General features: G+C 39.2%; 1 protein-coding gene across 9 annotated transcripts in view; it reads left to right on the top strand.

The window, feature by feature from the left end:
- The window catches only part of INPP4A (inositol polyphosphate-4-phosphatase type I A), a 94324-nt gene that overhangs the window by 4482 nt on the left and 63997 nt on the right, over window positions 1-25845 (top strand). For 8 of the 9 annotated variants that reach the window (XM_075200135.1, XM_075200133.1, XM_075200130.1 and 5 more), the window contains exons 1-2: window positions 6454-6494; window positions 21895-21963. The gene's annotated coding sequence lies outside the window, so the exon portion shown is untranslated. Of the gene's footprint in view, window positions 1-6453; window positions 6495-21894; window positions 21964-25845 lie in introns of those variants that run through there. The other variant, XM_075200128.1, reaches the window with a different exon arrangement.

Raw genomic sequence — 25845 nt, 5'->3', positions numbered from 1 at the left:
CTGTGGAGCAGTGGAAACGTGTTCTGTTGAGTAGCGAATCACGCTTCTCTGTTTGGCAGCCAGATGGCCGAGTCTGGGTTTGGCGGATGCCGAGAGAACGTTACCTGCCTGACTGCATTATGCCAACTGTGAAGTTTGGTGGAGGAGGGATAAGGGGATTTTTTTTCAGGGTTTGGGCTAGGCCCCTTATCTTTAGCGAAGGGAAATCTTAATGCTTCAGCATACCAAGTCATTTTGGACAATGCTATGCTCTCAACTTTGTTGGAACAGTTTGGGGAAGGCCCTTTTCTATTCCAACATGACTGTGCCCAGTGCACAAAGCAAGGACTACAAAGACTTGGTTTGAGGAGTTAGGTTTGGAAGAACTTGACTGGCCCACACAGAGCCCTGACCTCAACCCCATCAAACACCTTTGGGATGAACAGGAACGGAGATTGTGAGCCAGGCCTTCTCGTCCAACATCAGTTCCTGACCTCATAAATGCTCTACAGAATGAATGAGCACAAATTCCCCCAGAAACACTCTAACATCTTGTAGAAATCCTTCCAAGAGGAGTGGAAGCTGTTATCGCTGCAAAAGGGGGACCAACTCCATATTAAAGTATATGTATTTGAATACAATGTCATTACAGTCCCTGTTGGTGTAATGGTCAAGCGTTCGAATACTTTTGTCCATATAGTGTATGTTAGATATGTGGATTGTCTCTGAAGCTGTGTCAGGTCATTTACTTACAGCATGCTGCAATGTGGTTTTGTGCACTATGTAAATATTTAGGTTTACCGAAAGGTGACAAGTTCTCTTTAACAGTTCACTTTAAAACTTCAGTTTTGTATTGTGAAAAGTTCAGTCAGTATAATCGGACCACATATGTGTGATAGTAAATTGGGCTGGTTATGCCAAAGAGGAGCCTAATTTAATGAATTTCCCTAACTTAATTGGTGTGTGTGTATATGTATGTGACAAATACGTACACCATGCAGCCACAATATTAAAACCACATGCCTAATATTGTTTAGGTCCCCCTCGTGGCAAAACAGCTCTGACCCATAAAGGCATGGACTCAGACCTGGCACCAAGACGTTAGCAGAAGATCCTTTAAGTTCTGTAAGCTGTGAGGTGGGGACTCCATGGCTCTGACTTGTTTTTCCAGCACATCCCACAGATGCTCAAGCGGTTTGAGAACTGGGAGATTTGGAGGCCAAGTCCTCACCTTGAACTCTTTGTCATGACAAAATGGTTTGTGTCTCAAACGATACCTGATAAAGACTTTATCAAGATGCCTTGATAAAGACCTATGTGAGGTTGAAACGTGTTGGCCATCTTTCCTCCAACCTGGGACTGACTGCCTGGACCTCTGGAGTTCTCATCACAGCACGTGGGCCCTCTGTGCAACAGAACTTTATATAAGCCTTTACCATCGGCTAAATCTGGTAGGCGGCCATTGCCTGGCATTGGAGAATCATATCAATATTTGTATCTTTTTATGTGTAGTTTTCCTTGTTTAATAAATGTGGTATTGAAGGTAATACACTATTGCACAATCCTTCTATTTTTTCCACATATCTCTACCATATGAATATGAGCACTTTCAAGTTGAATACTACATTGACACTATAAAGCAAGGACATCCACCATTAGTGGACCGAAGAACAAGGACTTTTCAAGCATTGGACACTTGTTCACCAGTTTCCATTTTTATCTCTACACTACTTATTTTATCTTCATACAACTTTATTTGTTGCGTTTTAGATTGGTAGCGCCCAGAGATGTTTATCACTGCTATGTTGCAATTATCTATTTAAGATTTGTGGGTGACATTCTAGATATTCATCTCAGGCAGCCACCTTAGGAGCGCTCCAAGTTGGACATTTATTTTGAATAGATACCAACAAGCAGTTGATGTCCCCTTTTGCTGTAATTTTTCAAATGGTTATGTTCACCTGGTGGCTTGTTTTTTAATTTGCTTACCTATCTATAGTTACTGCTTTTTGTATTGTATTTGAAAACATAAATACAATTATTTAAAAAACAAAATGTGAACAAAAACTTTTTTGTTTAAGCAAACCATAATCAAATTAGTCTTGCTCAGATACACACAGGAACCTACATCATGTTTTGTGTCAACTTTAAAAACTTAAATGTTTTCAGAGACAAAATATCAGTTATTCATTGCATCAAGAAACTTTATATTGAAACTAAGGCTTAACACAATCGGAGGTTGTATGCTAACAGCAAAGGAACCTGCTAGAATAGATACTTTTCAATTTAAATCCCACACATTCTGAGGGACAGCAGCTACTAAAGGTGCCACACAAGAATTATTCTCAAAAACCCTTCCATTGCTTGTTTCCTTCCCCTATCTATTGTTCCTGACACTATGCTTAAAAACTAACTTGTTACCTAGCAGCAGATATATTTCAGTTTTAAATTCTCCTTATTTGAATAAAAAAATTGTTCCTTTAAAGTAAACGCAATAAGCCTGATTCATTAAGCAGCGTAAATGACAATACTTTGTGTATAATACGTACATTTACTCTCTGTATGCCCAATACCAGACCATACCCCTCAGAACGCCAGAAGCTTCCCATTCATCTTTGAGTGCAAAGCACACATAAGACAGCTTGTGATTTCAGGGATGGGGTGGGGAAGGGGCGGATGTAGGTAGTCAATGTACAGTAAGGGGTGCCAAGGTCTAGAGTATGCAGCAGCATCCGATTTAAGTTTTGGTCATCTGAAAGGTATGTGATTTTTGATTGTAATACTTGCACCAGCTACAGGTCTGGTGTAAATGCTGATTATTAGTGATGATGGCTGTGTATGCATGCTAGAATATGTTTGCAATCAGAAGCAACTGTAAAAATGTATTTAATGTACAGTAGAACATCCTAATGTATTTTATTGAAAAATCATTTTTCTTTTTATAATGTTTTGTCATTAATGACTATATATTAACAGGTGACATTAATTGTTTTGTTTTTATGTGCATTGATATATGACTTTCTATTCCACATATGTCTTGGATGTATCCTGCAGTGTATTATCTGTAGAAAATACCGAAAGTAGACCAAGACCTGTATTTATCAGCAGACTTATCTTAAGATCTGCTCCTTGTTGAGTACGGGCGTGCATACACCCGATGTATGTGCGTTTTTGTTTTAAAAACCGCATTACGTTCCTTTTGCATTTGTTAATAAATCAGGCCCAATACTTCAAATGCAAAATATGCATTAGATTATTTACTTGTTTTCCACTAGGGATAGGTTTTCTGTCTGTAAGCTTCAACAAAACGTGTGATATTGCTTGAGCTGGTCACATGAGCAAATTATCTGCTGCGTTGATTCCACTCGCATGTAATGTGCTTATGACGCTCAGTCGCTATTTAGCCTGTGAAAAAGCTTTGTACAAGGCAAGAGGCATCATCCCATTTTGCATCTCTCCTTGTTTTTGGCAGGCCCTCCATCTGATATCGCTTGCTTACGGACTGCCCAGAGAGAGTTTTGAAGTTAAAACACAGTTCAGCAGTTAGTCACGCAGACGCAGTAACTCAGTTTGCCCACCAACAAATCGCTATCCTTGTGTATCCAGCCACTTGCCTTTTTCTTGGCTCCACTCTAGATGCCTGGTCCTTTGTATACAGTGTTTGGATCCTGCAAACTAGGTGATGTTTCTGTTGTCCCATGAGAGCAATGAGAAGACACAATAATATTTCAAGATTTCTAATAGTTCTAAAAAAAAAAGCTTTAGTCTTGTGCATGCATTCAGCGAAAAAATGTATTTTTTGTTTGTGTCTATATCTATAAATGTTACTGCTTTAGAGGATTGTTGCTTTTAACAGATTTGAGACTGGGAACACTTTTAAAATGTAATAATTAACTGTGTTCCTTAAGTTATTACTGACGGCTGCAATCTTTCTATATAAATGGGTTGCCCTATTTTGTTTTTCTTAGTTGCATTGTTGCACGTTTTTTACTTTGCACAAAGACCTCACTATAACTACCCCCCCCCCCCCACCCCAATATCTGAATCCGGGTGCCGCCCAGTATTTAACTAACAAGTATATTACACACTGCACTGAGCTCTACAGTAGAGCTTTATGGAAGAAGTCTGAATTAATGTGTGAGCATTAATCTGTTGGTCACACAAAGTTAGCAGACACCTCACAGGAACAAGTAGGGCTCATATAACTCTTAAAAAATAGCTTTTCCTTTACAGACACCAAGGTAGTGATGTAATACTTATATGGGCTACCAGGCCTTCTTGTATACCGTTTTTACACCAGGGCTGGTGTGAGAAGGAGGTGGGTAAACAAACTTGCAGCCCCTTTAATCAATCAAGGATGAACATCTTATTCATGCACAAGCATCAACTACTGACTATTCTTTCTGGTTCTCTTGGAATTAGCTGGAAAATGTATATAAGATACTTAAAGCCGCACTTCCACATACAATTTTTTTTTTTATATATCAAGCTGATAACTACCTTTTTTAAGCATGCATCTGACCTCATTTTTTCTTAGCTGTCCCATAAATTATCTCCTTTTTAAAATCTCTCTGGGCAAAGACAAGTATGACTGCAGGTCGCCCTCATATACTCTCAGCTGGAATGCATAACTACTAAGGGGCCACATCATTTGAAAGAGTGGATCACCCAGAATCATCAGACAATAACTTCAAAGGAGTCATATCATGGATGTTTTCAACATTGCTTTTGTCAAGGTCTGCAGAAATAACAAGGATGAACTTAAATGCCAAGAATCATAGTGCAAACAGGTGCTGGACCACATATACAGAGTATTATTTAGACACATTTATATAGTATTAAAGTAATTCTATAGTTTTCAAATAAGCATTGCCCAAGCGATTGTATTGTGTTTCTAACGCACAAAGTGATTTATTTTAGCAGATGCAAAGTTTAACAGCTCAATACATGATTATATTATGTTACAGTACAGCCAATACCAAAAGATACATACATACCACTGCGCTTTGCATGCGCTTCGCTGCGCTTCCACGGGTCCCAGTGCACAGTATATCTGTTTAGAATACTGTGGTCAGAGAAGAGTGCCGACTGGGAGCGCAGCTATGGATATATATACAGTCAGTGTTACAGAGAGAACAATGTAAATGACGTGGCTTGCTTCTATAGGTCCAGACTTAGGGTGGGTCCAGGGTAAACAGGTCATAGGCTAGTTCAAACTAAAGAATCCAAAGGTGGGGGTCATCTCTCCAGGGGATGTGCTCCTTTCTTCCCGCCTGACTCTCCAGTTACAATTAGTCTATTAGCATTTTATAGTCAGTATCATATTAAAGGTTTATTCCCTAACATCAATAACTAGAGTATGCAATGTGCGATCTCTTCGCCGAATGCACCGGACAGCTGCTGATGTAAAGGGGATTAATATGATATCAGACATTTTTCTTTAACCTGAACCTTAAATAACACTGAGGTGTACATATAATCATAGCATAAAAAACTAATATTAAACTAAATACTATCTGCTCATAAATTACTGTGCAACGGAACCAATATGAATTACGTAAATATCTAAATGTTGTAATGTGAGTGTGTACGTGCGTATTTTACCGTGCGATCGCAATATGCCACGTGTAGCGTGGCATACTGAGTGCAATCGACCAATAAAACAATATCAAATAATATACTTTCGTTCATCCAATTATACGACTTCGACAATAGAAACCTTTTTCAATAGACCGATAAGGCATGTTACACCACAGAACCTAAACAGACTGTGCGTTTGTACTACCAAAACGCACAACACCTTGGAAATCATCCTGCAGAGGGTCCTATGACTAGACAGTCTGTTGCCCAGCCCACCAGTTACTGCCATAATTTACTTTTTACTCTAATCTGAGGGTGTGTGAATGGGTATAAGTCTCAGCGGATGACTGTGAATACAACTGTTAGCTTTTGATTGATGCCATCAAGCTGTGGGGGAAGGGAGGGGCTTCTATTAAAGTCTGACAGCCTGACACCAAGTACTGTCTCCACATTCCTTTGTCTTCGGTGCTGCTAAATTCAGAGCACAGCCCTCCAATCACATCAATTTCCCCACCCCTTGCTGCCAGCTCATTGGTGCATTTCTTTCTACCACAGGACTGGGCGCGTCTATACGGAGTGACAAGCAGGGGCGAATCTAGAATTTTTTTCTACCCCGGGCGATATAGGGGGGGGGCGATATAGGGGGGGGGGGGGGTGGGGGGGCGATTTAGGCCCCGCCCCCTTTCTAACTTTTAAGGCTGCCGGCGGCTGCACAATATGTGCAGGTCCGTTCGGCAGTGATAATGTGCTGTCCCGCTGCTCTGATTGTGTTTAAAACACAATCAGAGCAGCTGGGCAGCACATTATCACTGCCGAACGGACCCTGCAGCCGCCGGCAGCAAGCCCCTGCTAGGGGGGGCCCCCCCCCCCCCCCCCCTGGATCCGCCACTGGTGACAAGTAGCCGCTGCGAGGACAAGACAAAGACAGTCGGGAGGTGAGCTGCAGGATTGGAACAACATAGTTCCATTGAGATTTTTAGTTTCAAAATCACCTTCAACCATACAATGGGCTTTGGAAGGATAATCGTTTATCGATGCAGGATACACACTAGTGTGATATCGGGCCAACCGATCGTTTATCGTCTGATTGGCCTGATCGTCTGAAAACACAGTAGGGTGTACCCAGCCTACGTCTCTAGGTCCCAGGATGGAGGATATCTGGCACTTTTTGTGCTCTATCCCCCCCCCCCCCCCTTTAGATCTGGTGATTTTTTTCTGTGGCGTAGTGCGATGTCATCACTATTCACCAACACGTCCTCCAGCCCCCTTCCGGCAACAACATGCTAACCATTTTGGCAGTACCAAACTAGTATTATCTTTTCAGCTTAAAATGCTTTTTTGGGCTATATGTGGGAATGAGTCTTTAGCACTGAGGGGGTTAAAAGCTGTGCAGTGTATACATTTTTTTTGCATATCCTATATCATGCTTTGTAGCATTTATCTGTCTCTTTTAAATGTTCCCAATTATGTACAAGACCTTATACTGTGACCTCAAATAAACTCTAGCTATATGTAAGAGACAGAAAAGTAAAGGCTTGCATAAAACAAAAAAAAAAGACTAATAATGAAACAGAACATCCTCTACCACACATTTTAGTTCGGCTATATTTTCAGAATAATATGAGTAATATTATACAGTTAGCAGGTCATTTTATCTTTTGTATATTTACTATGTTGGACTTGGACTATTCAGATGATGATAGAAATATTCCCTCACAAAGATTGTCATTAACAGGGTACCTTGAAAATGTTTACATATTTTTATTTACAATGTAGAATTAATATTTCATTGTTAGCAGTGAGCATCATTTTCTGTTTGCAAAACTTTTTAATTAAAATCGTAATACTAATCCAACTGTTGTTACACTTTTTTACCCTTAATCATTGGCTATAATGAAACTGCTATGAATGTGGATTAACATTCCAATCCATATAATCTTTCTAATTCTGATTAAACGCAAATCATCTATTAATAAGTTTGGTAATGTTCATTTTTCACTTCATTCAAAATAAATAAACTGTTGCTTAATTGTTATCGCCAACATTGACCCAAAGTCACTTCCAGGATTCTTTATAAGAACATATGGCACCTGATTCACCAAGGCACGCATAACAAATTTATTGTGCAGATCCGTTTTCAACTAGAAGTGGATGTCTCTTGTTGAATAAGAATGTAGTTACGCTCTGCATATAAGGCACAATAATCTTTGTGCACATGGCTGGTCTATTTTGTGTGGGTGCTAGCAGGTACAATCGTGTACCCTAGGCAGGTAAATTAGATGGGAAGCCAAATGTATGGGCACATGGCTGGTATGTCATGTGCTGCACAATAATGTAAATAATGTGTGTGCGCTTATGTCTGATTTATTATGTCAGAGTATCTGGTAAAATATGCTGGTTATTTTGCTTGGCTACACCCGCCAGTGTGCATAGATCCCACTTTTATGTTTTGTTTTTGTTTTTTAAATGCATTTTAAGTTATGCAGTTTGCAGAGTCATTTGCCCATCCCTGCTGTAACCAGTGTGGCACATACTGTAATGTACGTGTATGGTTTTATGGTGTTAGTGTATAGGGCTGAGAATGTAATGCAAGCCATTGATCCCATAGTCAGCCCTGGCCCTTACACTGATCCCATCACCAGCAACAGAAGAGTGACAAGAACGCAACATCTCCCACGAGGCAGAGTTTGATGTGACACCCACAATACTAGGCTTGCTGGCAGGGCCGGACTGGCCATCTGGCACTTCTGGCATTTGCCAGAAGGGCCGCTGGCTAGATGGGCCGGTCCGGCTCCTGGCTCCCCCCGGGTCTGGCACTGGCTCCTGGCTCTCACCCGATCCGGCTCCCTCCCCCCCCCCCCCCCCCCCCCCCCCCGATCCGGCACGCAGAGCTTCCGATGCTCTGCTGGAAAACTGCATATTATTACTTCATGCGGCTGCGCGATGTGACATCCTGACGCAGCCGCCGTGATGTTATGCGCAGTCGCCTAGGAGCCTCTGAATACGTGGTTTCACTGCTGGGTGCGCACAGTGAATGCCAGCAGCCTGTTCAGGTAATTTGTTTATTAATTTGTATTCGTCCTTCGTTTTAGTTTTAAGCAAGAAAGAGTATTTTTTTTGTCATTGTTTCTGGGGGGGGGGGGGGGGGTGTGTGTGTAAGGAAATATCTGCGGGAGGAATAAGTAAAAATTATTGCAGGGGGGGCAATGACTGCAGGGGAAAGTATAAGGAAATTACTTTAGGGGGAGTATAAGGAGATTACTTTAGGGGGGTATAAGGAGATTACTTCAGGGGGGGAATAAGTAAAATTTATTGCAGGGGGAGGCAATGACTTCGGGGGGGTATAAGGAAATTACTTTGGGGGGGGTGTAAGGAAATACCTGCGGGGGGGGATAAGTAAAAATGGTTGGGGGGCAATGGCTGTAGGAGGGGGAAATGAAAATACCTGCAGGGGTGACAATGACTGTAGGAAAGGGCTAATGAAAATACCATGCAGGGGGGAGTAAGGAAAAATGGCTGCCGGGGGGGGGGGGGGGGGCAATGGCTATAAGAGGAGGAAATGAAATTTACTGAAGGTGGGTAGTTAAATGAATTTTGCTATTATTAATTAACAAGTTTTTTATCTATACATATTTTGTATATATATATATATATATATATATATATATATATATATATATATATATATATATATATATATATATAAAATAACTAAATCACGCATCTAAACACAACAAAAACAGCGTTGTGGGGAGTAAACTGTATAAAGATGTATATAAATATATCTATTTATATACATCTTTATACAGTTTACTCCCCACAACGCTGTTTATGTTGTGTTTAGATGCGTGATTTAGTTAGAGGGAGCACAATAGTCCATATTAACAGCTACAGTGGGAAGTAATAACTATTTTGGAAGTACACAATTTATTTTTGTGTATCTGAGTTTATTCCCTGTTTGAAGTTGTTATTGTAATGAAAATACCTGCAGGGGTAATGAAATGTCTTAGGGGGTATTTAATAAATAGAGCAACTTTGGGAGGCATGATAACTTTATTGCGTGACGGTTACATGGATGCTCTCTGTGGTCTCAGCGATCACTAGAATATTAAATACTAGTGAAATGGGGCTGGTAGAGGTTAATATTTTATTGACCACAAATGTTCAGATATTGCTTATATATGCCTGTACAATGAGGTAGTTTTATCTGTCCATAATAAAGTGTTTTGTTTGAACTAAGGAGTCTAATCATTCAGGGTTTGTTAACATTTTGCATTATAATACAATTTTTGCATTTTCAATACAGGACTCCAACTTTCACAAGCCAGCGAGAGGACAACAAAGCTGCAAGAGGGAAGAGCAAGAACAGGTAAGAGACAATGGCACAATCTGTCTAAATTTAATGCTGGAGAACACTTATGAATATTCATATTTAGGAGTATTCAGTAACATATTTGTTTCAATTGCTTCATTATTGTTGGGTATGCAACTTATTTATGCTACGTGCCGGATTAGTTATTTATTTTAGAATGATTTTTATTTTTTCATTTTGAATTTACGTCTATTGTGTTAAATTATATGGGCCTGAGTCAATGAGGAAAGCAAAGCAAAATAAGAAGTAAGTTTGCTCCTGAACAAACCATGTTACAATGCAAGGGGTGCAAATTAGTTTATTATTTTGCACATAAGGAAAATACTGGCTGTTTTTTCACGTAACAAACAAATACTTGATAGGTTTATTTTTGCACTGACATTTAAAGTACATTAACATATCCTATCTTAATTACAAATCTGTCCCCACATTTTAAATTTATCTCCCCATCCAATGCAACATGGTTTTGCCAAGGTGCAAAGTTGCTTCTTTTTTATGCTTTGCTCTCCTTAATGACTCAGGCCCTATATGTTTAATTGTTGCAGAGAACCATTCCATTAATTTATTCTGTCCTAGTGAGTTTAATCAAATTTATTTTTCTGCCAGCGCAATATTTTTTTATTTTTCTGTCTTGAGTTGGGACATACAGCAAGGTCCTCTATTACAGCTGCGACTTAATTTTCCAGCTGGAAAGAAGTAAGCTCAGTGCCGGAATTGGTTCTTTTGTTATATTTTATTTATTCCTATAAACAAATAGTAAATCTAAAATCTATCTTTTATTAGGTATATTTATTTAACATAGCCTGAAATTACCTTCAAGTATTAAAATGATCCTAAGTGACTTATTTGGAAATTGCTAATTATCTTCACTAACTGTTTATGAGGTATTTAATATTTAAAATCTTACGTTACACATAATCTAGTTGTCTTTACCTCTTTTACTGTTCTTATTGCAGTATTTAATGCGTGAATTGTTAGACTACCTTTCGGTTTATCTTTTGGTATAGTTGAAATGGTCATTAGGACATAGAACCTGTTGTTAATTTTTTTGAATCCCACCACTGGGCATACATGTGTATCTTTGAGTTGCATGAAAGTGCATATGTGGGTCAGAGCATTTATTTGCCAATCGTGAAGTTTAGTGAAGCTACTATATGGCTGGAAAATCTGGAAAACAATTCAACCGCTATGCTAATGCAAAATTGCATTATTACCTGCATAGTCTTGTCTCCTGCTTGGTTTCTAGCTTAACACGATATTACTTGCTACATTACAGGTACTAACAAAAGTCACCCAGTAGTTGCCCATGGTGTAAGTTTGGTAATGGAAAGTGTCTTTTAGATGTATACAAGTGGTTTCTGTCCCACCAGTCCAGACCCCTAGTAGGGATCAATAGGTGAGACAGGATGGACATGTAGCATCTAGGAAACTCTGTAGGGATAAGGGCATCCAATAGTGGTCCTTTCCTGGGAAACCTGAGACTAGTCCCCACTAGGAGAGGTGTGACAAGAAACCCTAGGGGGAATCCTAGTGTTTTTGTACGTGGTATAGGCTTGGGATTTCATTTTCTATTAGGCCAGTGTTTGTGGTGGATTAGTGAGAGCCCAGAGAGGCACAGTGTACCTATAGCTAGCCTAAGCTTGCTGGTGTTATCATACCAGAAGCAGGTTGATTTAGCAGGTTTCATTTATTTTTACCCAGGGGATTCTGTCTGAACTGTGATTCCTACCCAGTTTCCTTATGTCTTAAACCAGGCGTCGGCATCCCCCCGGCACACAGTACCTTGTAGTTTGACACGCCGGAGCCGTATAATGTGTATTGGGGGCACTTATGTGTGGTATAATGTGTATGGGGATGCTCATCTGTGGCATAATGTGTATGGGGGGCACTTATGTGTAGCATGATATGAACTGGGGGCGCAACTATAGCATAATACAAATTGTACTGCTATGTGGCATAATATGAAATGGGGCAGTACTGTGTGACATATCATGAACATTTATTTGTTGGTCCCATTACTATTAATATTATGGTATTGGCATCATTAAAATAAGACATAATTACATGTACATACACACTCCTGGCACACCTGGGCTTGACTATTGACTAGATTTTAGCTGACACACTGATAGAAAAAGATTGACAACCCCTGTCCTAGACACTAGCAAGTGTTTAGGTAAATTTGAGTAGCCCCTCGGTGGGGACGGTATCATAGTGGGGGACTTGGGACCCTCCATTACCTCTATTGTTACACATGATATGGGTGCATTTTTTTTTATAAATGTCCCAAGATAATTTTCATAGCAGATCAACTTGCATTAGGCTTTGTAATAGTAGTAATGAATGAAAGATTGAATCATTTCAAGGACAGTATAAGTCTGCCTTACAATGTGTCCCCTTATCCCTTTGTTACATTTGCTTTGACAACCTTGCTGGAATAAATTTTACACTAAGCCTTGTGATCCTATTATTATATATTTTTCAGGTTGAAAATATATAAATAATTTGCTCATTATTTTCACCCTGTTACTGTATAGAATTGCTCTTAGACCTGGTCCCCTGGAGCTAGTCAGATTTTTGCCTACTGTTTTACATGTGAGTCTAAAGGCGTATCATCCTTGCTTGGATCATTTGTCTACAGATTTGTATCAAGAGTGAGGTTAACCATTTCTAAACCCCCACCCCACACAGAGCTAGACACTCATCTGAGCATTTGCAATAAGATTTTTCCATGAGCATGGGTTGTGCAATTAATGTACTGTATGGTTTGAATGACATTCAGTTTGTACTAATAAACTGTTGCAATAAAACATTGTAGGCCTGATTCATTAAGGAACATAAGTCCATTTACCTTGCATATTTTACGTATTTTCCCTCTGCGCATACGCAAAACCGAAACATACATCAGAGAAGGGAGTTCATGTTCACCCTTATTCAACAAGAGACATTTCTTCAGATCTACTTGTAATTTAAAACGGACATGCGAAAGCCCGAATTGTCACCCCTGAGGATCTGTCTGTACCCGGACTGGGTGGTATCTCTGGAGCAGAACTACGTGCAAAAAACGCACATTACGTTCAATTTGCATGCCTTAATGAATTAGGCCCATTATGTTTGATTGCCAAATATAAATAATAAAACAATTCTGTGATGTGAGCAGACCACTTTTTTCAGTTTAAGAGCTCTTAACTACTGGCATTAATGATTAATGCAATTACTAAAGCAACTTATTGGTACCCCCTTGTGCCTGCAGTTGGAAGTGACAGCTGGAAGGCAGCCTCTTTGGCATGTTGCATGCTCCGTTTACTTGCATTCACTCTAAGTAAATGCAAGGGGGTTAGTGGAGTGTCCTGCATTAACACACACAAACACACCTGACTGCAAGCAGTAGTTACTACTGCATGTCAAGTCATGAAGAAAAACAAATTCTAAAGTATTTATAATTGTTAGAATAATGTTTATATACTGTTTTGTTTTGTTTTTTTTTTGTTTTTTTTTATTTCAGTTTCTAAATAAGATACAGAATACAAGAAATTAGAAACTGACAATAGAATGTGATGTGTGTTGCTGCAATGTAAGAGAAGCTTGTAATGCTCTATAATAAAACATCTTTAATTTCAACATGCCTGGACAATGTCATATCAATGCTTCTAGCAGTAATACACTACACTGTATATCAAAATATTACACAAGAAGGATCAGTTTACTAATATTGCGTAATATTAAATAATGGAACCATTTTATTTATTATCTGGTCAGTGTGATTCAGATCTATCACTGCTGTATTTTCCTATTACTTTATGGTCAAATCGTGTTCACGTCTTAGTAATACAGACATTATAATGAGTTGCCTCTCCAGTATGAAATGAGGTTAAATAGATGTATCTCCCATGAACCTCTCCATTCACCTACTTAATCTGCTCATGCAGGCACTGTGTATGTATTGCCAGAATTCACATCCGACACACTGGATAAATGTGTTTTTTTTTTTTATTATTTGCCCTCATTTTTGTAAATCTCAAGTGACAAGTCAAACAATTTCTGAATTTAAAATGTTATATTCCCAGCAGGTCTGTAGTTCTTAGCAGAAAATTGAAACACTTACTGAAAATTAATTTCTTCCTTCTTTTTTCCCTGAAGAGAATACTATTCATCCTAAATATGTAAAGTACACGTACATCTTATATTTGGGGCCTGTCTGCTACAAAGGTCTCACTATGGCTCATTTATTAAAGCGCAAATGTACAGTCTGCAGCCCACAGCCTCGTTTACAAAGTCAAGCACCTGCTTTTGTGCAAATGCACCAGTTTTTTTTTTTGTATGGAGCAGCCAATCGGCTGGCCAATTTGGCGGCATCTGCGTAGATATACTTATTGATAGGGTTGTTCACAAGTTTGCAGGAGTGTGCACAGTCTATTTCCCATGAAAGGATTTTTCCACCACCTCAGATATGCCTGAAACCAGATCTCGCCTGTCCTTTACTTTTAATGGGTACATTTTGGTACATTTTGTACCTTCCAGTGGTACGTTTGTGAAAAAATGTATTTCTATTTAAAAAAAAAGATCTGTGCTGGTGCCGTACCATAAACAAATGAAAACACAATATGGGGGTATATTTACTAAACTACAGGTTTGAAAAAGTGGAGATGTTGCCTATAGCATTAAACTACTGTGATCCATTAATTATGCCACCTCTATACTACCATTAATTGTGGCAGCTCTGTTGACCCACCAGTGTGCCAGTACTTGGGCTTTTCATTAAAAAAATAAAAATAAATCCTGCTGGAATACCTGGTGGCCCCCTGAGGCTGCCATCTAAACAAAGAGATGCAAACACATATGCAGTTATGTTATAGGTAGACTCCCAGCCAAGAGCTTACGCTGTGTCAGCAGTGAGTGACTGAGCATAGCAAAGGTGGGCAGAGCAGAGGCGGTGGATATGACTTTATAAGTATAGGAAATGTTTGTACCCTTCCCTGCCTCAGCACAGGCCTATATGAGCCCACAGCATATAACAGACTTCATCCACACTTTCCTGGCTGTTATAGTTGGGAATATACTATGGGAGGCAGGGAGGATATCGGGTTTTTTCCCCCTCATCCTTATTTCAGTTATTGTTTTATGAACCAACATCGTGGAAATGTATCTAAATATAAAGGCTTTCCGCTCCGGAAACATTTGGTTTGAATTGTTAGTTGATGTACATTAGCACTTGTGAAGAACATCAAATTTGGTGTAATAAATAACCGTGTGTTTCAGTACTGTGAAAAATAGCTCCTAGGCAGTATGTGTTAAGGGCACATCACATAGCTATAACTTTTTTTTTCTCTAGTATTTGTTTTTCACACATTACCAGGAGGCAGAAATGTGTTCAGTGTTTAAAGGAAATGGCGATGAAGAAGAAAGTAAATGGATGTTCTGAAGTTGGAATGGGCTTAATAGTTCTTTTCACAATTTTTACAAAGCTATAGCACACGGTCTTCCGCACAAGTAACAGTTTTGTCAGACGTTTTCCCCTTTTTAATCAAATTTCCAAGATCCCTCTCTGTGTAAAGGACCAAAATGAGCAGCAAATTTCATAAAATGTATTCAACCAGTAACAGCGATTAGTAGGTGTGTGTGTGTGTGTGTGTGTGTGTGTGTGTGTGTGTGTGTGTGTGTGTGTGTGTGTAGTTAGCTACTGCAATTGTGAACATTGTGTATGACTGGATCTGTTTGTGTTCTGAATGAATGGACCCATTAGCTTTACAGAAAGTTTGATTTGTATGAGAGCGAATGGAACAAGGCCTTGTTTACATATTGCTGGTTTTTATGTGCTACAATAGAAACCTTTACATTTATCACAAAAAATGATGTGTTTAAGGGCAGATTCTCAGTGACACCAACACTCTTAAGATCTGAGGGATAAATGAGTGCATTTTGCAAGTCGCCGATATTCTGCTACTTTGCAAGGAAAATTTAAAGCGACCAATGAATTGCTGCTTTAAATTTTCTCGATAGAGTTAATCTAATTGCAGCTCCCATATAAGTTGCTAACAACTTTATGTAAGTGTTTGTGCGCAGTGGAGATCTTTTAAAAGCATCACCCACAATACTAAAAAATAAATAACCCACCACCTGCATGATAAATTCACGCCAGCGTGGCATACTGCATGAGTGTCATATGCTCGTACAAAAATATGATGGCACCCCAAACCTTTAGAAATGGTGCTAGTTCAACAATATTTGTGAATATATTTGTGGCCAGTGCCACCTAGCACTGGCCTACTTGCCACTTACTTCCACCCGAAGTATTTGTGCATTTAGGTTCATTTTACCCACATGCAATTGTAGCATGGTTTAATGTAAAAAGGAAAAAAAACACATATTTGATATTCTTCTATTCAGGAAACTTTTTTGTTTTAGGGAGGGTGGGTGTTTGTAGTTTAAATCTGACTCCTTCCTATCTCCAGTCCCGACTCCCGTAGGCCCTGTGCCGTACAACACTACGGGGTATATTTACTAAACTGCGGGTTTGAAAAAGTGGAGATGTTGCCTATAGTACCCAATCAGATTCTAGCTATCATTTATTTAGTACATTCTACAAAATGCCAGCTAGAATCTGATTGGTTGCTATAGGCAACATCTCCACTTTTTCAAACCCGCAGTTTAGTAAATATACCCCTTTGTGCCATACAAATGTATTTTAGGATGCAGGTTTGTCACGTTTTTAAGTAAAACACCATATAGCTATAAAATCACAACAATAAGAGCAAAAAATAAGTTATGTCTGGCCCATCATCACACTGCTCCCTCTATCATCACGCTTCTGCCCCCCTTTCACACTGCTGCACCTTTTTGTAATAAGTACAGTACAGGATCCACTTATGCATATATAGTCAAACCATATACATGCTTTTGGTGATCACAATGAATGTGCTAGACAGATATGTATTGATTTGTAGTCAAGGAAAAAACAAGCCAACGATTAGTCTTTAATCAGACTTTCAAACTTTTTTTTTTTTCTTCATTCAAATATATATATCATAGTGGGTGTGATTTGTATTATTGGAATATATTAAACCCTAATTGCAACAGAAAATAATATATTTTCACTTAAATACTACTGTAGGGGGAAATTTGTATTAAGCTCCGGGTTCTTCAACACCCGCGAGTTCGGCGTCTTTGGTTTCAAATATTCTTTTTATTTTAATGATAGAAAATTGTCTATTTTATAAATGCATCTTTTTCTTTATTTGTTATTCTAAGGGGAACATTGAACACAATGTAATGTGCCGCCTTACATCACCACAATGTCCAGCTGCCTTTTATTGTAAGGAATCTCTGTATTTTTTTTTTATTTTTTTTTGAGCACCTCTTTGGGAAACAAAGAAAACGAGTGAGAATTTCTTGCCAAATTTTGCCTCGATATGTCACCAGAGATGCATCGCTTTGAGTTAAATCTCTCTAAATGTGACAGAAAAATGTGTTATGAATGATTTGTTTTTCACTCAAATAACGCTGTTCTGTCAAATTAGTTGTGTGGTTTAAATTATTTAATATAATATATGTACTCAATATAATCAAACTTGAAATCTAACAAAGTTCTGCCTATTAAAGTTTACACTAACCAACTGTACTAGCCAAAATATTACACAGCACCCCTTTCACAATCAATAAATTACCGTATTTTTTCATGGTTTGTGCTTACCCATAATTTGAGCCCCTTTCTCAGTTGCTGCACCTTACATGAAAACTTCCATTAGGCAGTGTCTCTCCCTCCCACATGTACATCCTGACCACCATCCTGTTTGTGCTATGGGACTTTTCTGCTAGTGTATCTATGTAGCTGAGTACATGCTGTTGTTCTGTTATGTACTATTTCAGACTGACAAGTACCCACTGTTGCAATCTATTTGTTTGACGTGACTGGCAAACACATGGGTGCCCAGATTACATTGATCCAGTTGTTTAGGCTCCATAAACTCTTAATTTAGGAAATGGCTAATTTGACTATCCAAAAGCATGCACGTCACTAGCACTAAATACTGATTGTGTGCTGTTATGCATAAGAAACACAAATCTTGGGAGACTGGAAATTGTGGTGCTATTGACAGTGAGGGAGATTTCAGGGGAGGTGGAGATTCTGGCAGGAGGCAAGATAATGAGCTCTGTTTTGGACATGTTAAGCTTTACGTAGCATTGGGACATGCTTGTGAAAATAGCAGAGAGACAGTTTTTACACAACATAGTACAGAAGGATAAAGGTCAGTGGAAAATATATAGATTTGATAGTCATCAGCGTAGAGGTGGTACTGGAGGCCGAGTGAGCGAATTAGTGCCCCAATAGAAGAGGTGTATGAAAAAAGTAAATGAGCTTTGTGGGACCCCAACAGATAGTGGGCGTGGAGGGGAGGGTGTGCTAGAAGTAGAAACACTAAAGGAGCAGTTTGATAGGTAGGAAGTGAACCAGGAAAGAACTGTGTCCTGAAGGCCAGTGGAGTGCAGTGGCGGATCGGGGCGATCGCCCCCCCTAGCAGACACTTGCTGCCGACGGCTGCACAGTATGTGCAGGTCCGTCCAGCCGTGACAAGCAGGGACAGTGTGCTGCCCGGCTGCTCTGACTTTGTTTAAAACACAATCAGAGCAGCCGGGCAGCACACTGTCCCTGCCTGTCATGGCTGAACGGACCTGCACATACTGTGCAGCCGTCGGCAGCAAGTGTCTGCTAAGATGTTAGAAAGGGGCGGGGCCTAAATCCCCCCCCCCCCCCCTCCTAAATAGCCCCGGGTACAGCATTTTTCTAGATCCGCCCCTGGTAGAGTGATGTGTCTGTAGCAGAAGAGGGTGATCAACAGTGTCAAAAACAGCAGAAATGATCTTTAGACTATGCAGTATGTAGATTATCGAACACTTTTGTGAGAGCAGTTTCAGTGAAATGTTGGGGGCAGAAGTCTGATTGCAGTGAATTGAGTGAGAGGAGAGTAAGCAAGACAGGCATTTGTACACTAATTGCTCAAGTAGTTTGGAAAGTAGTTTGGAGGAGAAGAGAAACAGGGCTATAGTTGGAGAGAGAGGCTGGATTGAGACATGGTTCATTTAGAATTGGTGATATGTGCGCATGTTTAAAGAAGGATGGAAATATGTCCAGTAGAGAAAGACCGGTAAAAGAGCTAGAGTTGGGCATGCAGTGAAGTGGATTAGGGAGTTTAGGTGAAGGTGGGTGGAGTGTGTGGAATTTGACATGAGGAAATAACTTGTCGATTTTGTCTTTGAAATAGGGGGCAAAATCATGAGCTGGGAGGAAGTGCAGGTGGGCAGAGAAGTGAGTTGAAGGTGGCAAAGAGGCAACATGGGTTAGAAGATTGGGTGGGTTAGAGATTTGAAGAATGTTTGTTTGGCAATTGAAAGGGCAATGCTGTAAGGATGAATTTATAGTGGAGTAAATCTGGATAGGAATGAGATTTCCTCTAGTGGGGCTCTGCACTGCGGAAGCACTTATGCAGGTATCAGGTCTGTTTTGTGTGTCATGGTTGTGGTTTGGTTAGTCAGGGACTGTAAGTGTTATCTGGAGCTGCATTGTCTAGGGCTGAAGTGGGTGTTTGTTGTCAAGAGGCGGCCTGATTAGGGCAGAACAATGCAGTTACAGGAGAAAATAGTTGTTTTAGTGAAAATGAGAAGTGGATTGGGTTAAGAGTACTTAGGTGTCGTTGTGTACGTGTGGATTTGGGTGCAGGGGGGGCATGAGGTAAGATGAGGCTGACAGAAAGAAGGTTGTGGTCGGAGAGTGAGAAGGCTAAGTTGCTGAAACTAGAGATGGAGAAGTAGTGGGAGAAGACAAGGTCATGGGAGTGTCCATTACAGTGGGTGGGAGAGGAGGTCCACTGGGAGAGACCAAAGGAGGAAGTAAGTAAAAGAAGTTTAGTGGCAGAAGAGACAGAGGGGTTATAAATGGGAATGTTGAATTTGCCTAGTATGAGAGTAGGCAGGTCAAAGGATAGGAAATAAGTGAGCCTGGCTGCAAAGTTTTCAAGAAATTGGGGAAACTCGACCTGGGGGTCGATAAATGACAGCAACATGAAGGTGGAGAGGATAAAATAGATGGATAGTGTGGACTTCAAAGGAAGAGTATAAGACATATGGTTCAGAGTGTATGGCTTGCAAGGTGCAACTTGGAAAAAGTAGAATGCCTAAAGAGAGTGGGGATTGTACGGGGCCCAGGGTTAGGTGAGATGTCACCAGCGGACATGAGAAAAAGGACACGCGACCATGATTTGTGGGTGTGAAGTTTGTTTCTGCTTATGTAGACAGATGAGTGTGAATACAGTAAATAAAACAGTTCATGTGTGCAGACTAGTGAGGAGGGAAGTAGTGAACGAGGAATCATAATAGAGGAGGGAGGAATAGGATGATGGAAAAAGAGGAGTTTGAAGAGAAGTGTGGTGACCGTGAATAGGAGAGACTGTAAATTGAGTAGGTGCATGATGGGTAGATGTGAATGAATGTGTATTGGTTGGGGGAGGTAATGAGAGAGTGGAAAGGAACAATTCACCCAAATGGTGGAGGGCAATCAAAGAGGTGAAGGATGCTTTACTGCACCCTGTTTGTTTGCTTTCCTGATCTTGTACCATTTTTAATGAAACGAACTTTGGATATAGAGCCAAAGTAAAATATTGTTTACAGCTGTTCTGTTTAGTATCGGCATGTCCAGCATCATTTACATGGCAATGGGAGCCAAGCTTTTTCCCTTCTGCTCCACGGGAGGTTTTTGTCCTCCCTGAGCTCGCCTTAGGACACCTGCGTTACGGCTTAACAAGTGTACCGCCCAAGTCAAGCTTCCCACCTGCCACTGTCCTCAAAGCGGTAGTTTCTGCCGCTCTGACACAACGAGGTCCAGGAGTATCCTGACAGTTGGGTGCAGAGGGTCCAGCAGCCAAACAGAGATGGTAACAGCAATCACAATTGTGCTCAGTGGGCAGGTGAACAGATGTTGAAACAGCAATGACAGTTGAGTTCTGTGGGTCCCACAGCTGGACAGAGACGGTCGTTCTGTAGATCCTAAAACAGCCTTGTTTTTCAGTATGAAGTCGATCCTCAGCGCTGCTGTGATCCTTGTCAACAGTTTTCAGAAATATCCAAAGCTTTATATATGTGAGAATTACTCCAACTGCCGTCCACATGCGACTCAGATTGTGTCTTATGTCTGGGATTTTAAAGTGGTGAACTGCAAATTTTGCCTGTTCTATATTACAGAAATAAAGCCTTGGTACAAATAGCTTTCATTTATCATTTAGGTGGTAATGGACTTTTAATGGTTTTTATTTAGTATCTGTTTACAGCACCAGTGTGTGGCAAAAATACTTTAATATGGACATTGATTCATGTTCAAACCAAACCTCTGAAAGGATCGTTCAGCTCTAATTGTTTTCCTTTAGGTGGTGTTTAGCAAAAGGTTATTCTGTGTTATGCCGTTGTATGGTTAGATTAAAGGCAGGCATGTTTGTATTATCTGAATTGGTTACATAAGACTGGCATTTACACACTGCTGCTTCCAGCATGGAGATCCCTTCTGTGTTACTTCCAGCATCATTATTAAATATGTGTTGAGGGACTTTCTGTCCAGTACCATGAAAAATAATTGGAGCAACTAATTATAACTTGGAACAACTGCTGTAACATTAGATGAAATTGAAAGACCATCACAACTGTTTATCCTTTTACAAGCTTTGAGATGTCTGTCAAATTAATTTGCAATGCTATTTGTTTTCCTTTTCATAGCCAGTTATTTTTATATACTATATGTCATACATTGTTGTTATTTCTGAGAATTAAATGAACACATTTGTTGCTGTTTAGTTTATGGACATTGTCTATCAGCCTAAAATAATTGACTATTGGTTGAACCGAACAAAGAAGCACACAGGACCTGTGTGTTGCGTTTATTTTTATTTATTTATTTGAATATCTTCTGCTTTATTTGACAGTGGGTGGTACATGAATGACTAGCAGGAGGAAATGTTACAGTATTGTGGACTTGATACAAGATGAACAAAGTAAGTACATTTTACATATACTGTATATGTTTGTTTTTTGCTTCTTGGAAATGGGTGGGTTGTGCAGTAGAGACTGAGTGGCACCTGTGTGTGTTTGTGTGTGTGTGTGTGTTTGTGTTTGTGTGTGTGTGTGTGTGTGTGTTACAGAGAGCACTCTGTTCCACCCAAGCTACTGGAGCTGACCTATTTTCTCTGTTTATATCCTGTTCATTAACATGTCATCGCTATGTAGCACAGTGGGACAATAAACTGAACCTTGGGGATCAGTTTGAATCAGGATTGGTTCTGTTAAGTAGATTTATGTTATTTTATCCCATTTCTAGTCATAGGGGTAGCTAATTATATGCAGATGTAGCAAGCATTAAAATAACATTTAATATGACATAACTTCATTCATACAACACATATTGACACTTTAAGAAAACGCATCACATTGCATCAACTATAATTCCTAAAGCGTACTATTAAAATTTCCGGAATTATATTTTCCTGCCAAGAGGTGGTAACGTGACAGAATTGTATAAGTATATCTGATGAATCAAAATAACACAGGGCATGTGTAATTTGCTTTGTGAATAAAATTACTGCATTCACATTATATCTTAAATAAATTATTTAGAAACATATGTGTCCCAGTGGAGCTGTCTTCACAGTTTATTTGTAAGTTGCTGCAAAACTGATAACAAAGTGATACATAAAAAAGGAGTACGTACAACGTTGAGGGAGGGGAAGATATGAGTCACAGCGTAGACAAAACACATATGGCTGAATAATAGAGAACTGCAAGTGATGGATAGGTGCCACTGCTCAGACCATAGTTGCTGCACCATGTAATAAAAGAAAAATAATGGGCTGATATTTCCATGGGGAAGGGGGGGGGCCTTCCCTGTGCCGGGAAGAACTAGGCCTCATCTCAGACCCACTAGGTCATTGGGATCATAGTAATTAACAAGATTCTGACCCCTGTAGGTGTAATCGTCAAGAGGCCTGAAGATACCAGCCCATTTTAGCAAAAGAGTGAAAATGTAAAAACGCACACAAACTTGTAAAAAAAATCCTATAACAACAAACACAGCTGCTCATAAAATTACTATGACTGATAGTAATCAAATCTGCGCCTCACTGCCACCCAATCAAGCAGTTTCAAGCACTGGCTGCTGGTAATTGGCTGATGATAATCACATATCATCCTGACTTTGATCATTTTGTGGTAGTCATTGGTAGTGTGAGGATGAGTCTTTTCTGTGGGAGGAATTTATCCATTGTTTTTTGTTTGCTGTTTTTTTTTTTAAACAAAAGCTGAATTTATCTGAAACGAGATAATTTACCACAAGAAAAAAAAAATATTAATCTAAAATTATGCTGCAGAAACCTAGTTTAATCTTAATAAGAAAAAATATTTTATTAATATACACACCTGAGAATTTGATTTAGACTAAATCAGATCAGATTATGGGGTATATTTACTAAACTGCGGGTTTGAAAAAGTGGAGATGTTGACTGTAGCAACCAATCAGATTCTAGCTGTCGTTTTGTAGAATGCACTAAATAAATGAATGTTAGAATCTGATTGGTTGCTATAGGCAACATCTTCACTTTTTCAAACCCGCAGTTTAGTAAATCTAGCCCTATGTCTATTTCACTTCCTTATTACTTATTTTTTAATTGTACTCTATTTCTACATCTATTTATTTTACAAATACCTTAAATCTGTTCTAAACAGGCAGTTTCCATTCATTATGTTATTTCAGTAATACTAAGTATTTCATGTAGTATTTTCATTACATTCAACCATTGCTTTAACATTATTGTCTATTACATAGTCATTGTTTTTGTATGTCTTATTAATGACTATAAATATAATAAACTCTCAGGCTTATTTAATTCCATTGTTACCCCAATCTTATATGTTTCCATAAGCACTGCTCAGTTTATTTTATGCCACACAAGTAACTGTATTTCTTTGTATCTTAATCCACTAATGCATTGTTTCACTTTCATTCCATTTTATGTATTGTCCTCTGCACTAAATGAACAAACTGTATCATGTGTCTCTAATGAATATAAACGCTGCTGCCTTTCACACACTTCCAGCAAGATTTCTTTGTTACTGCCCAGTTTCTTCTGTGTGTGCAATCGTATTGTGTTTTTGTTTTCAACTATTAGTTCATCAAACCTGTCTGTTTTGTAACTATTACACTAAATTATATTCTATCTGGCTAATAGATTTCAATGTAACAACGTCTCCCACTGATCTCATTTCAATATCCCAGCAGCCTGACTGCCCCTCGCTATCTCTGCTTCCTTCTTGCTGTGTAACTATAATTTTTCAGCTCTTACTAAATAATTGCATTTGTTGTCACAGTGCTGCTCTGCTGATTTAATATTAACACACTTCTGTTACTAAATTCTTCCCAGGTCCCTAATATTGATTTTTTTTTTTCTAACTGATTCTACTGCCACTTTTTATTGATAATTTGTACAACCATAATAAATAAGACAAGCAAAATGTTCAACAATATAACAATGATAGAAAGACAAAAGCAGAAAAAAGATTATTACAAGTATATCATTTTAACAATTTTTGAACTTAAAGGAGGAGAGTGGAGAAAAGTTAGGGGGAGGAAAGGGAATGGGAGAAAACAGAGCAAGAAAATAATAGTATACAAGAAGATACAATAGTTGTATCTCATGTCCATCAGGCTTTTGTACTGGATTAAGTTGTTAATTGCAGTGTGAAGGGCCAATATAGCACATCTGCAATTAAGGAGTAACAAGAATGGGGGAGCCAAACATGAACCAGGCCCCCCTGTATGGGGTCACTTTTGTCTGCCCTTACTTAAAATTGATCGGTATTATCAAAATGTAGCTATCAAACATATAGTTGCATTTAATATATGAGTAACAAGCTTACTTGGCTGAGGGCGTGCACCAGTAACAGGGATACTAAAAAAACAGACCAGGGAGAAAGTGGAAATGTAGTGTCCAGTATCTGTTCAGTCATCATATGAATTTTGAAATCTTGGGACAGTGCCACAAAATATGGATAAAATTACCTCTTTGCCCCCTCCCCATATCCAATACGGTCTGGTGGATACAAGGGACTCCTTGTATGTTTTATATGAGTATTGCTTAATTAGAATGCAGATAGAAATCGAGAGACCCTATCCCTAATTCTCTTCAACATGTCCTCATCAATTGGAGGCCTCATGTTCCTTTCTCATTTAAGCTCATGTCCCAACATGGGTTCTGCAGTAGCAGTCTGGAGTAAATGATAGGGGATGGAAATCATACTGTTCCTCTTAGGATTGTAATAACACATGCGCTGTTGTACAGCCAAATAGCTCTGAAATCAATAATTGATCTAGAGAGTTTAGGAGAGTCCAGGATTGAAGCTGAAAATGTAGAAGTTAAAGGCCTCAATCAGGAGCCATCTGGACATGACAAGGCAACTGACACAGACAGGTAGCATAATAATACTCTTCATGGGTTCTGATTAGGGTGCAGAACCTCAGTTTAGGTGATATATTCGCCCAAATAAAGTTTATATTTTAGCTTCTGTACTTCCTTTAAGGGTACTGTGTGTAATTTGGACATTTATCGTCTGAAAGACCGGGTTAGAATAGTCATCTTTACAGCTGCAATGCAACCAAACTAGGAGATAATGTACTGTCCCCATGCATGGAAATCCTTTTGGATGTCAGGAAAATTTTCTTCTATTGTAAGGAATAGGAGGAGTATTTTATTTTTTATTTTTTATTTTTTTAACCATTTCAGCCATGTATTGTGTTTGAGCGAATGGGGTTGGCGTGTGCTCCTACTTAAGCAAATATTTTGGTGTGTGCTCCCACTTGTGCAAATATTTATCTAGGCTGGTGGGAG

This window comes from Mixophyes fleayi, chromosome 2 (genome assembly GCF_038048845.1).
Source record: "Mixophyes fleayi isolate aMixFle1 chromosome 2, aMixFle1.hap1, whole genome shotgun sequence".
Lineage (NCBI taxonomy): Eukaryota > Metazoa > Chordata > Amphibia > Anura > Limnodynastidae > Mixophyes > Mixophyes fleayi.
This window is presented reverse-complemented; position numbering and strand designations above follow the sequence as displayed.